Genomic DNA, 12,652 nt, shown 5'->3' on the forward strand with positions numbered 1-12,652 from the left:
CCGATGAACCAGTTCGCTTAGCCTGATATAAGTTGTGGATGAAATTAATAGTTTTCTTATTTATCTTTGATGTCCAAAAAATAGAATATTTAAAGAAACATAAACGTGTGCAAAAATGAGAATGACATGATGTGAGGTGATAGTCGTATAATAACAAAACATTTCCTTTTCTCGATGCTTAGGTTATAGATTATTAAAAGTTGATTGTTAACCCTTAGAGTGCTAAATACTCGGAGCCTATGCCATCCCTACGGACAGCACGCTGCCAGCGCTGACGATCTGGACGCTGTGGACTGATTACTTTTTCGCTATACTGAACTCTGTTGATTGACTATTCAAAGGGCAAATCGTAATAAGTTATAGTAATTCTTTTGCACAAGATTAAATGATTCAAGAGCATTATTTTTTAGTATTAATTATTTATTATAAACATTGAAATTTACAATAAACTAGAATTTGGGTAGTAAACTAGTAAACAATAAACTAGAAAACTAAATTTAGTAAATATAACAGAAGTTAATAATTCAGTTGTGGGTGAAGAATTTCAAAATAATTATCGATACATAATCCGACATCGCATTTTCAGCATTCGCATCGCGTGTCGTTCCTTCTCTTATTTTTCACACAAACAACACATTTTCTTCTTGATAGCTGTGTTGTGCCGGCACGATTAGGGCGTTTTGATGGAAAAGGCCTATGAACTAAACGAAACGGTAAATCCTCAGATTTTCTCTTTCCTCCTTCTGCCATGCTTCTACGTTGGAAATATTTTCGTAAGATGTCTCTTATCAACGCTAAATGAATTTCACTAAATTTTTGATTCGAAGCAGTAGATTTTTGATATAAAATATATGCATTATATATAGTTAAATCTAACAAGTGGAAAAATAATTTTTTGTATCACTTTATAGTTTTCCTTAGGGAATTAAATGTACTCAAAATCATATCAACTCTATCTACAGCACCCATGTTGGAATTATAGTCGGCAATACATGATGGTTTCTTCTTATATAATCCTGTACGATAATCCCTTTTCTCAGATTCAATGAATGCAGCTGCATGTGCAGAAGACAACATCCAAACCTCCTTTTTATCATGCCATTTCATTGCTAATAAAATGCCAGCCGATCGGTAGCACGTTTCTGCACTCTTCAACTTTTCTTCCATGTGGGCCATATCTCTCCTATTTTTACAAACGGTTCCAAATGCGCTGGTTTTGTTTTCGTGTAATAAGGTATATAAACGTGGACTCGTGTACCAATTATCCGTAATTAGTGTATGGCCCTTTCCAAGATATGGCTGAAGCAGCGTCATCACAATATCCCCAGAGATTCCAATGGCTGTGTTACTTCTACTAATGTTTGTTTTTGTCCAGTATAAATTACGAAGTCCAATACATAATTAGTTTTACAGTCACTAAGGAGAAATAATTTAACGTCGAACCTACTTCTCTTGGATGGTATAAACTGTTTAAAATAACATCTGCCCTTGTACAGCGAAAGACTTTCGTCGACGCATACATTTTCGTAAGGTGCAAATGACTGCGAAAAGGAAATCTTTAATTTATCGATTACTGGTCGTATTTTTGCTAAAGGATCGTCATTTGCTGTATTATTATCGTTAAAGGGCAACATTTGTAATAATACCACGTATCGATCTCGTGCCATTATCTTGCGGAAAATATTGCTTTCCAACAGTTCGTCCGTAGACCAATATTCTTTCAAAGACAGTTTCTTCGAACGCGGCATTGGCATTGAAATGCATTTATATGTATCTCACACAAACGTAATAGTATTACTTCTGCGTAGGTGCTCGGAAAAATTGACAAACGCATATATGCGTCCTTAGTCCACACCGATAGCTTTCGCCAGACGCATATATGCGTCCTTAGTTCACACCGATAGGTTTCGTCAGAAGCATATATACGTCCATAGCAATCTAAAGGTTAATAAAATAAGGTGTACTAAACTAATTTGTTAAAAAAATTTGGTATATATAGTGACGGGAAGGTCTCAAGATTACATCAGTAAAATTTGAAAACGATACAATAATATAGATAGGAGTTATGGTACATTTATTGGAAACATTCATGACAAGTGTCTCACAAAAGTATTTGAACGCTGTAACACTGTTGATAGTTTTTCATCTTCCTTTGCACCGAATGTAAACATCATTGCTACATGGTATAACAGTAGTTTTTATACGGGCTAGTAAACGAACGCGACTCTTGAAAAGGTCAAGAACCTAAATTTTCCGGCGATGTATCCAACATAGTGACAACAGCAAGAATCGCGTGTTAAACAGTTTTGCCGAACTGGGGTTGATTTAGGATAAGTCATACAAGAAAATGTGATCTTATGCGAAAAGGAGAATTTTTAATTATTGACACAGAAATATGTATGTTGTAGAAATCAACAAGAAAGTCTTGTACAATTACCATTTTTTTGTATTACCATCCATTACTGGTAAACAAGGAAACGCGAAACGTGATAAACCATCGGATAGCGTACTCTGATAGGCGAGAATAAAATTACAAATCCGCGAATAACTATCAGCTGCAGAGTGGAGTCGCGATGTTTTTACGCTCCTGATGCAGTCCAAAAGACCAGATGTAGAGTTTTCTTAGAAGTAGTGACCATTTCAACATTTTTTCAAAAAGTTACAGTAGTATTAATCCTTAACATTAGGAGCTGAAAATGTCAAAAATTGTAATGAAAGAGTTGAAATAACAGTCCCAAAATTTTCGAATCAATCGTTTATGAAAGTGTGCTCCAACAAAAGCCATAAGTTCTAGTATACGAACAAGCAGCAATAGAGTTGAACTTGTGTTGAACATGCGACCGCGCCTAAGATTGAATTTGCACTTTCAAACTGCTGATGCCCACATTATCTCAACAACAAATTAACGCGGAGCGATGATCTCTTTTCAATCCGAGGTAACTCGATTAACAAATACTATAATCGATTCTTTCAAAAATTATATCTAAGCCAAAAATTTTTATTCTTGATTTCTTCTTTCTTATATCTCTTGTTTACTATTTACAAATGATGTTTCAGTGCCATGTAAATACACGTCACGCAACAAACGGCATATTATATAAATTTTTAAAATATGTGATTTTCGCTATAAAGTTGTATTGAATTAACGCAAAATCTTCTTGCTTTCTATGTGATTTTACAACTAGTCATGACTCAATTTTCGGACGGTTTTCCTTTGACTCCGGTATATGACTGTCGAGATCTGTTTATAGAATCATGATACTGGTGGATGGAGGTTAAAAAGAAGAACCGAAATTTAAGAATTTTAAACCATGAGCAGCATTTATAAAATCATAAATACAATACAAGAAAGAAGAAGCCAGAGATATTCTTTCGTTCAACATATTGTAAACATGTACAATGAATTAAATCAATCAAATGAATCAAAATTCATAGTCATCGCCAGTTATTGAATAGTATAAGTAATTTGCAACGAATCGATCTTTTTTGATCACACAGTTGATATTCTTAAAAGAAAGTCATTAAACGAATAAATCGACAGCATTAGATATTAGTAAATGTGGTATAAATAGAAGCGACCAAATGATTGTTTATGTCACGATACTACGGAAGGCGTAAATTACATCAGAAAATAGCATTGGATCTACCTGTTGATATTCCTGCTGTATTTATTATTTTATTTTTAGTTATTTATTGTGATCCTTATTTTTCAGCGTAGGATCGCTTTCGGCTTGCATCATATTTACTTGATATTTCTATTGTGTATATACATATAATACGTACTATATACCGTAATATTAATAATATATATGCACATCGTCTTTCAAACAAAGATAAATCAACACATTAAAATAGTAAGCCTTGGTATACTACTAGTTATATCACAAAGGGGCAAAACATACTTCATAGTTAAAAAATATTTACAAGGAAAGCAAATTAGTTTAATATATTCGTAACTCTGTCAAATAAGAGAGAAGGTAGGAGAAATGTGTAAGAAAACGAAGATATTGCTCCAACCACCCGACAATGTCACAAGGTTTTCTATGTCGTTTCGAAGTATATTATAGAGAGTGGTCGAGAGCTTAAAAATTAGCATCCTAAGCGCTCGACGGCTCCGCCCAACAACGTGTAAACAACGTGTCATAATTTTCGACACCAAGTGAGAACTCGACAATAGACCAAGAACGATGTTACCAAGTGTACGTTACGCTACGCACTCTCGACCAGGTATGCACCACATGCGAGACGCCCATGTCAGTTCGACAGTCACAGGATGGACAGACACAGATTTCCATCTCATTCTCACGAAACGTTAATGAAAACACACACACCCTAGACGGACAGTTAGAATGTATAAGCACCAGGAACTTCGAGGGGGAGCAGATTCATCACACACTCGCCTACGTTTAAACTCTGTTACTTTGGTCTCATATTCTTACGTACATCCTATTTCCAAAGAAAACTTGGATAAATTCTTCGAAGACCTGGGCAATAGATTCATAGCTGGAGGAGACTATAACGCTAAGTATACGCAGTGGGGCAGCAGACTTGTCACAGGTAAAATAAAGTAAGAGGTAAAAATCTTTTGAAATGCATTAACGCCAAAAGACCTAATTACCGCAGTACAAATTAACCCACTTACTGGCCCACTGACACTAACAAACTACCTGACTTATTAGACTTCTTTATAACTAAAAACATTTCGCCAAGATATATCCAAATCAACTCTTCTGTGGATCATCCATCCGTCATAGTAACAATTAACTCAACAATTATCGAAAATCGACCTAATGGCTTTATTCACAACCAACTCACAAACTGGCAATTCTTTAGGGAAGTATTCAATCATTCAACATCAACCTCAATATCCTTAAAAACAAACGAAGATATAGAAGCAGCCACGGAATATTTAAACACCAACATAATAAACGCGATCCGTTCTTCCACCCCCACTAAGTGTTTTGTCAATAAACAGGAATACCCCATTACATAATAATAAAAATCGCAGAAAAACGTAGACTTAGAAGAGTATGGCAAAGATATAGAACACCTGAAGACAAGCGTGAGCTAAATAACGCAACAAGAAAACTAACCAAAATCCTCAAAAATTACAAAAATGACTGTTTTCAAAAATATCTTGCTAATCTGTCTCCCACAGCAGACTCCAATTACTCACTATGAGAGATATCCAGGAAACTCACTCGTCCTCCGCAAATAATCCCCCCAATTCGCTGTCCGCAAGGTGGATGGGCGCGTAGCTCTATACAAAAAGCCAACTTGTTTGCAAGTCACCTAACTAATGTCTTCAAACCGTATTCCTTCACTATTGCAAATAAAAAAAAATATTCTTACGTTTATACTAAACACAAGCTTACTACAAATCCTTAATCTACCTCCACCTTGAGCGTTAATATCGTTCACCTAGTTGATAGGTCGCGACAGTGACAAATAAATTATTAGCAACTACTCGTACATAACTTCGGCTAGTACTGTTATCGAATATCGTTCTGATTATGAACAGTTCTTGCGGATTAGCTGTAAAATTTTCCCTAAATAGGCGAAGAAATTCATCATCCATTAATGAATGACAGTTATTTTGTGCCATATTTAGTTATTTTATAGAATTACATACTGATCGTTGTTTTAACAAGCTTCTATTTATTCAGGAAAAGCCTTCGAAAACAAAAAGATATTGTGGGAACGTATTGAAACATTTTTTAACAAAAGGGATATAAAATTATATAAAATTGTGATGATGAAGTTATTCAATAAATAAAGAGTAGAAAAAGATTAAATGTACATCTTCTAATTTAATTTCGGTTAGATAAATTAGGTTAAATTTTCAAATAAAAAAGGGCTGATTGGTTGCTATTAGATGACAAACACGTGGAAACCTTTTAAATAATAATGTGTATAATATACAAAGAAAATTGCAGAAATGGGACTAATAAGCTAGATATAGTATACATGATAGAAGAAGATCATTTTCTGGCTTGAAATATAAAATTACAGCTCTAGAAAAGAATTTTGAACGTTTAAAATATCAACGTAAACGTTTAGCATTGTACAAACATTTGGCAATTATTGTAAACGTTTAAAACAATGGAATAAACGATATGAAGTATGTTATACGAAATTGTTATATTCATTTGTTTATTCAAATAAGATGCTAATATGTGATGAAAAAAACCAAAATTAATTTTGCTCGGTATTATATGCTGATCGGTAAGTACTGCACGACTCTCCCTTAATCTTGACAAACTGATTTATGTGAAAATTAGTGAATATTTATGGGAAAATTAAGAAGGAAACATAATTTTTGATATATTATTTACACAAACCAATTTTTTAAAAGTCATTTACATAGTCAGATACGTCATCGAAGATGTCACACGCTCAAGAGGACCACCCGCTCCGAAATAGTAATCAAGTAGACGAAACATCCTGCATGCCACAGCTATCGAAATAATAACAAAACAGTGACTGAATAGCCGCCTCTGATATACATTCCACGATAAACCCTCCAAAGGGACTAAAACCTCACTATAAAAACCCTCCTAAATTATCGCTCGATGCCTCATTCTGTTATAATACTTTGAACCGTCGCTCTGTTGGATTTATACAATAAAATTTCCATCATCTTATACGAAGTTCAATTTCTTCACCTAATTCGTGAAACGTTCGAACTGCGACGCGAGATCACCGGCGATCTATCGGTTTAGTGATTTCTTGTGTCTCCGACGTGACAAAGAACACGAAATTCATCCATCCACAAAATTTCTCTATCTCGAATAATTTCCGAGATATTAAACAAAATATGGTTCATATATGTTTTCAAAAGTTACCTAGACGGAGTAGCGAAAGAATTTAAAGAATAATTATAAGGTCGTTATTTAATCGCCTAATTTATTATTTTATTATATCGATATATGTAATATCGTGGAAAAGTCGTCTAAGAAATACCCGATGAACTATAATTTCAATAGACCATCAATATATCCTCGGTCCTTCAGTCAAATAGTTACTCGGAAGAAGGCGTACGTGGCCATGAATGCGAACGATTATGGAATACGTACGAATTGAAAGTCTAATTGCGAGGAGTTAGTTAATTGCGAGTCAAGAGTTGAGTCGAAAGAGAATTGAAAGCGAGTTGCGAGTCGTTATGAGTTGTTAATTGTTAGTTGTGAGTTGTGAATTATCAATTTAGTTGTCTTAGTTATATCACATTATTACATCAAGTTCATATTAAATAACCATGTTTTCCTGTTTACACCACTGTAAATAAATCCATCTATCAATAAATTTATCATATAGAATAGAAATCACTGAAAATCCTAATTTCTCCTAATTCTGACGATCATTCTATATATATGTCGGGTTCACGCTATGATTAGGGTTGGGGTTAGGGGCGTGAAACGAATCTTCGTTGTGATTAGACACTGTTGTTATGCAATAGAGAAGATATTGAGCGCAAATATGATTATTACAGATTTCGACAAGTAACCGTGGTAATTAGATACTCGAGACGCTAATGACAATGATCCTAGGTTCAATAACGAATCCGCGGTCAAGGGGATGACAAAATGCGCTTTCTTCCAAAGTCCCAGATGTACCCACTTCCTTGTCCACGGTACAAGTATTACTGGACTAACTCTTTGTTAAAACGTAGAAGATCCACCGAGTGTAAGGGCGCTATGTAACTCGGTAATGACACCTCGCGAGAGAATGACTTTCCGTCACGATGATGCTGCAAAGGAAAACTATAATGGGGTGTGTCTAAGGACACGAGATCATCGGATTCGTGGAGATATGCCTTCGTTCGGAAGGTGAGGGAAATTGACGTTGCTGTTAATTGATCAATTTCCATGTCGGTGGTTAGAAAAGGATGCTAGCCGCCCTTGAGGGAAAGTTGCTGGCGGGAGGCGCCGTTCGTGAAAAAATAGGTTTCCCCTATCTTCCCGTAGTTGGGACAAAGACTGTTTGTCTGTTTGAAGGACTTTAGTTAACTAAATCCGAAGATTTATTACGGGTCCTCAGGCTAAGTGAATATGTACTGTGAAGATGCATCGACATCTGGTAATCATCTTACCCGGAGGATAGGGTCTGCGTGTGGCGAGGCACGGGACAGAAACCGCTGGAATGTTTACTGTCGCGTGCCGCTACAACTATTTCTTTTAAGGAGAGCTATAGAATTACTCCATCCCTATGTTAGGTAAAAACGTTCTTCCCTTGACCGCGGCTACGTTCGGCGACTGGTTGTCCCCTTGCAACCAAGCTCACTGTCACATGTCATGGACAATTATAATCTGGTTAAATTATAGAAACTAAAATATTGGGGGCTTCCCGAAGAATTCCAAAGGGAAGGCCTCGGTGTCCTTTCATCTCCGACATATAAATGTTTATAAACCTTGAAATGCAATTTTTGACAAAACGTTTTTGTTTTATGATGCAAGATTAAACATACTTCAGGGAAAGTATTTTAACTTAGTAAATAGTGTAAATATGTATAATATACACAGTGTATACAATATTATTGCAACTGTAATATATTGTACTATAGAACATTCTGAACATTCTAATCCTCGTTATCTGAATACCCTGATATCTGCTATTAACAGATACTTTCTTCTGATAAATACTATCATTATATTATACGTATTATTATATGTATAATATGTCTTTCATAGTTGCGAAAAAATCTCATTAAAATACTGGATATAAAATTTTACTAAGAAATTGCACGAGTGGATGCATAAGAAATTAGTATATATAATTTTGCGATTGATCAGCTTTATTTATCAATAGTCAATATGCCATAAACATAAATTTTACGCAAGTTGGAATAACATACGAAAATGATAAGGATCAGGTTATGCCGAAGTGTTCGAGTCATTGGAAAAACTGTTGGTTTTAGGAAGAGATGATCAAGGATAATACTAAGGTAGATAATAGGGTGGGAACAGCTTGAAACATTAAAAAAATGTACCTAACTCTATTATGTGCAAAATTTATGTAATTCAATAACCAAAAAATATGAGATTCTCAAGTTTTGAAACATATTGACAATTTCTTTCTAACCTTTTTTTTAACTTTATTTACATGAATAAAATTTAATATTAGAAAAAAGATTATTCTATTACATTTTAATTTTAATTTCCTTATTCAAATATGTGAGACTTTACTAGACTATACAGACTATACAGGATGTCTCGGATACTGCAAATGAACTGAGGATGATTCTACGCGGAAAAATAAGTCGAAAATATATGACAAATTTTTTTTCATTTGAGACTTCATTTATGAAAAAATCGAGTTAGAAAATTTGTCAAGTATAGGTAAACTAGGCTAATTTCAGTCTAGACGAATAATCGGCAGAAGATTATCCTGCGTGTGAAAATGAGTCGAAAATGTAAAACAAAATTTCTTCATAGGACACTTCATATCTGAGAGTACTTGAAAATTGATCAAGTACGCGAGTAAGGCTTATTATTTACAAAACACGTTGAAATACTATTTTTTTTTTATATAAACTCTTATATTTTTCACTTATTTTCACATGTGGGATAACATCTCGCTGATTGTTACTCGTACTCATTAGCCAAATTCATATATTATTATGCTAATCGAATTTTCAAACTCGATTTTCTCGAAAATGAAACCTCAAATGAAAACGTTTATAATATAATTTCAATTTGTATTTTCATGTAGAATCATCGCCTCATTTGTATTATTAATCTTGAGACAACCTGTATTATGAATTTAAAGGATTAATCTACAAAAACTTGAAAAGCAAAATGCAAATTTTTTTATTAACTTAACAAGATCTCTTTTTGTCACGGTCAAGTATATCTTTTTCATTTTTCCGAATTCATGATACGAATATCGTTTAATGTATTCGTCGCATGAGTGGCTGGCGACATGATGACAAGCGGTATAAATATCCGACGGATGAATAGAGACAGCCAGAGATGGAAAAAAATTTTGTCCTATTTTTAAACTCATATCACGGTAAACGGCGTTTACTATTGCGTCACTACGAGTCAAGCGTCATTTAACGGAACGATATTAGGAAATCACCCGCGAACGTCATTATAATTCGCTCTACTTAGTCTGCATATTCTATTCCAAATACAACCGATTTCCTATATAATTTTACGCGCCGATGTGCCCGTGTGATTGAATATTCTGAACTACTATTGAATGTGGCCATTTAGTATGCTTACTATATTCCTGGCCTTCGTACCTGCATTTGTCCTAAGCTGTTAATCTAGGCAATCCAATAGGCAAATACCATCCGACTAAACAGCCATTAAATCTGAAGATCATTTCAAACTATTTGATACGACTGTTTTTTGGAAACAATAAACGTATATTTTTGGTTTCTTTCTCTAAATTTCCTTATTCTTAACACTTAGCCAACCGAATAGGGAGATTTCCCCTTTGTAAAGTACATCGCTGCGTGACCAAGCGGGGACATCTCCCTTTTTGACTCTAGCAACGCGTTTTCCTTTTTTTTTTAGTTATTATCAGTTCTTATTTACCTGGAATTGCTCCAAATTAATTGCGCCACTTTTGCTGCTTTTATAAAGTACAGTATATGTAGCGGCACTCGACAGCAAACCTTCCAACGGTTTCTGTCCCGTGGCTTGCTATACAAAGATGATTGACAGATGTCGACACATAATACAAACAAGGCAAGTCAAATACCTAGGACTCCACATAGATACACAACTCACATGGAAACAGCATACTAAATCAATAATTGACAAAATACAGACAACAAGGAGACAAATGCATTGGCTAACAAGTCGAAAATCCAAATTAAGCATAGAAAATGAATAAACATATACAAAACAATCATAAAACCAATCTGGACGTACGGAATTCCACTATGGGGGACAGCAGCAATGAGCTATATAAACAAAATAGAGATAATACAAGCTAAAATTCTTAGAACAATAGTAAACGCCCCATGGTACGTTAGAAACGAGGACATACGGAAGGACCTGGGAATACCAACGGTGAAGGAGGAGATTAGCAGATAGGCGGAAAATACAAGGAAAGAATAGCAACACATCCGAACCGGCTGACTGCGGAAACGATCAACACCTCAAATATAGAAAGAAGACTAAAAAGGAAACACCCAGCAGATCTCACAAAGAATATAACCTAACAAACAGGAAGATGGTACCCCGCTGGGGGTAGCCACCCACATGATAATCAAACAGCTAAAAAAATTCTACCAAATGTCCAAATTGGACAAATTGTGAATGCAAAGTATTAAATAAAAAAAAAAAGATGTCGAAACATCTTCATAGCATATTTTAACTAGTTTAAGGACCCGCTATAAGTCTTAGGATTTCTCCAGCTAAGGTTCTTCAAACGAACAAGTAGTGTTTGTTTTAGTATTCTCTAAATTTCTTACCTACTACGGAAAGATACGGGAAATCTGCTTTTTATCACGTACGATGCTTCTCGCTAGCAAGTTTCTCTCAAGGGCGGTTAGTATCCTCAAACCAACCTAGAGATTAAGCAATTAACAGCAACGTCCTTTGCTAACAAAGGTTTTCCTCCACGAATCCGATGATCTCAAGTACATTGAGAGTGTTGTTAATAAATATACTGTTAATTATACTCTAGTATTTCTTCAGTACCTATCACGACCTATCCACCTCATATATAATAAAATACACCAATCTAGTGGTGATAAAATTAATTCAACAGTTGTACTATCAGTTATAACTAAATAAAGTTATAATCGAACGATACCATACTGTAAACAAATATTAAAATGCATTATGAATTTTTAATTTCACGTTCAAGTCGTGTTATTTATCTTTAATCGTTTTTAATGTTTTTAATTTTACCAATGTTTTTTTTATACTTATATATACCGGTATCGGTGATACCGTTGGAAAGTTTTGTTGTCGAGTGCTGCTAAGCCCTATTCAAGTTTTCCGACCCTTTCTGCCTGTCCGCATTTGCGCTTTATCCCTGACATTGTCTGTATGTCGGCGATCTTTCCGCGTTACTATAATAGAGACCAAAGAAGCCGTTCTACAGTGTCACCTGACTAGTACAGCCGTGTCGTCCGTGAATGTTAGTATTTTACTGTTGGTAGTTATACGCAATCTAGTGAAACTAAATAGTTTCAAAATTGAAGTAGATGAGAAAATTAGAGTATTATGATGGTGCAAGTCGAAAGGGCCTGATTTTTGCTATACAAAAATTAGTCGAGGATGAAGGGACAATTTTTGACACAAGACTTCGTTTTCCAGAAAATCAATTATGAAGTTCCGTCCCCTTGACTCGCTACTTTTTAAGTCTACGCGTACCTACATGACGGAACTTCACAATCCATTGTTTGGGAAACGAAGTCAGGAAAAATATTATATATCTGAATGTACGTCTCAAAATACCATTTATCCTCATACACGCATATATGTTTTCTTCAATATTTTATCTATTTCATAACATGAAATAACAAAACTTATTACTTCAGCCAACGCTCATACCGCGTTGAAATTACTCGTTCTCGTCCGATCACGAAAGTCAAGCAACGCTGGGCACGGTTAGTACTTAGATGGGTGACCGCTTGGGAACTCCGTGTGGTGTTGGCTCTTTTTTTACTTTTCTTAACACTTAGCCAACC

At 35.0% G+C, this 12,652-nt stretch overlaps 1 non-coding gene across 1 annotated transcript; it reads left to right on the forward strand.

Annotated features, from left to right (window-relative positions):
• The first annotated feature begins 12,501 nt into the window (after positions 1-12,501).
• On the forward strand, positions 12,502-12,620 carry LOC122574523. The gene has a single exon (XR_006319092.1). It is a non-coding gene; the product is annotated as a 5S ribosomal RNA (ribosomal RNA).
• Positions 12,621-12,652: the final 32 nt, after the last annotated feature.

Source organism: Bombus pyrosoma, linkage group LG13 (assembly GCF_014825855.1).
Source record: "Bombus pyrosoma isolate SC7728 linkage group LG13, ASM1482585v1, whole genome shotgun sequence".
NCBI lineage: Eukaryota > Metazoa > Arthropoda > Insecta > Hymenoptera > Apidae > Bombus > Bombus pyrosoma.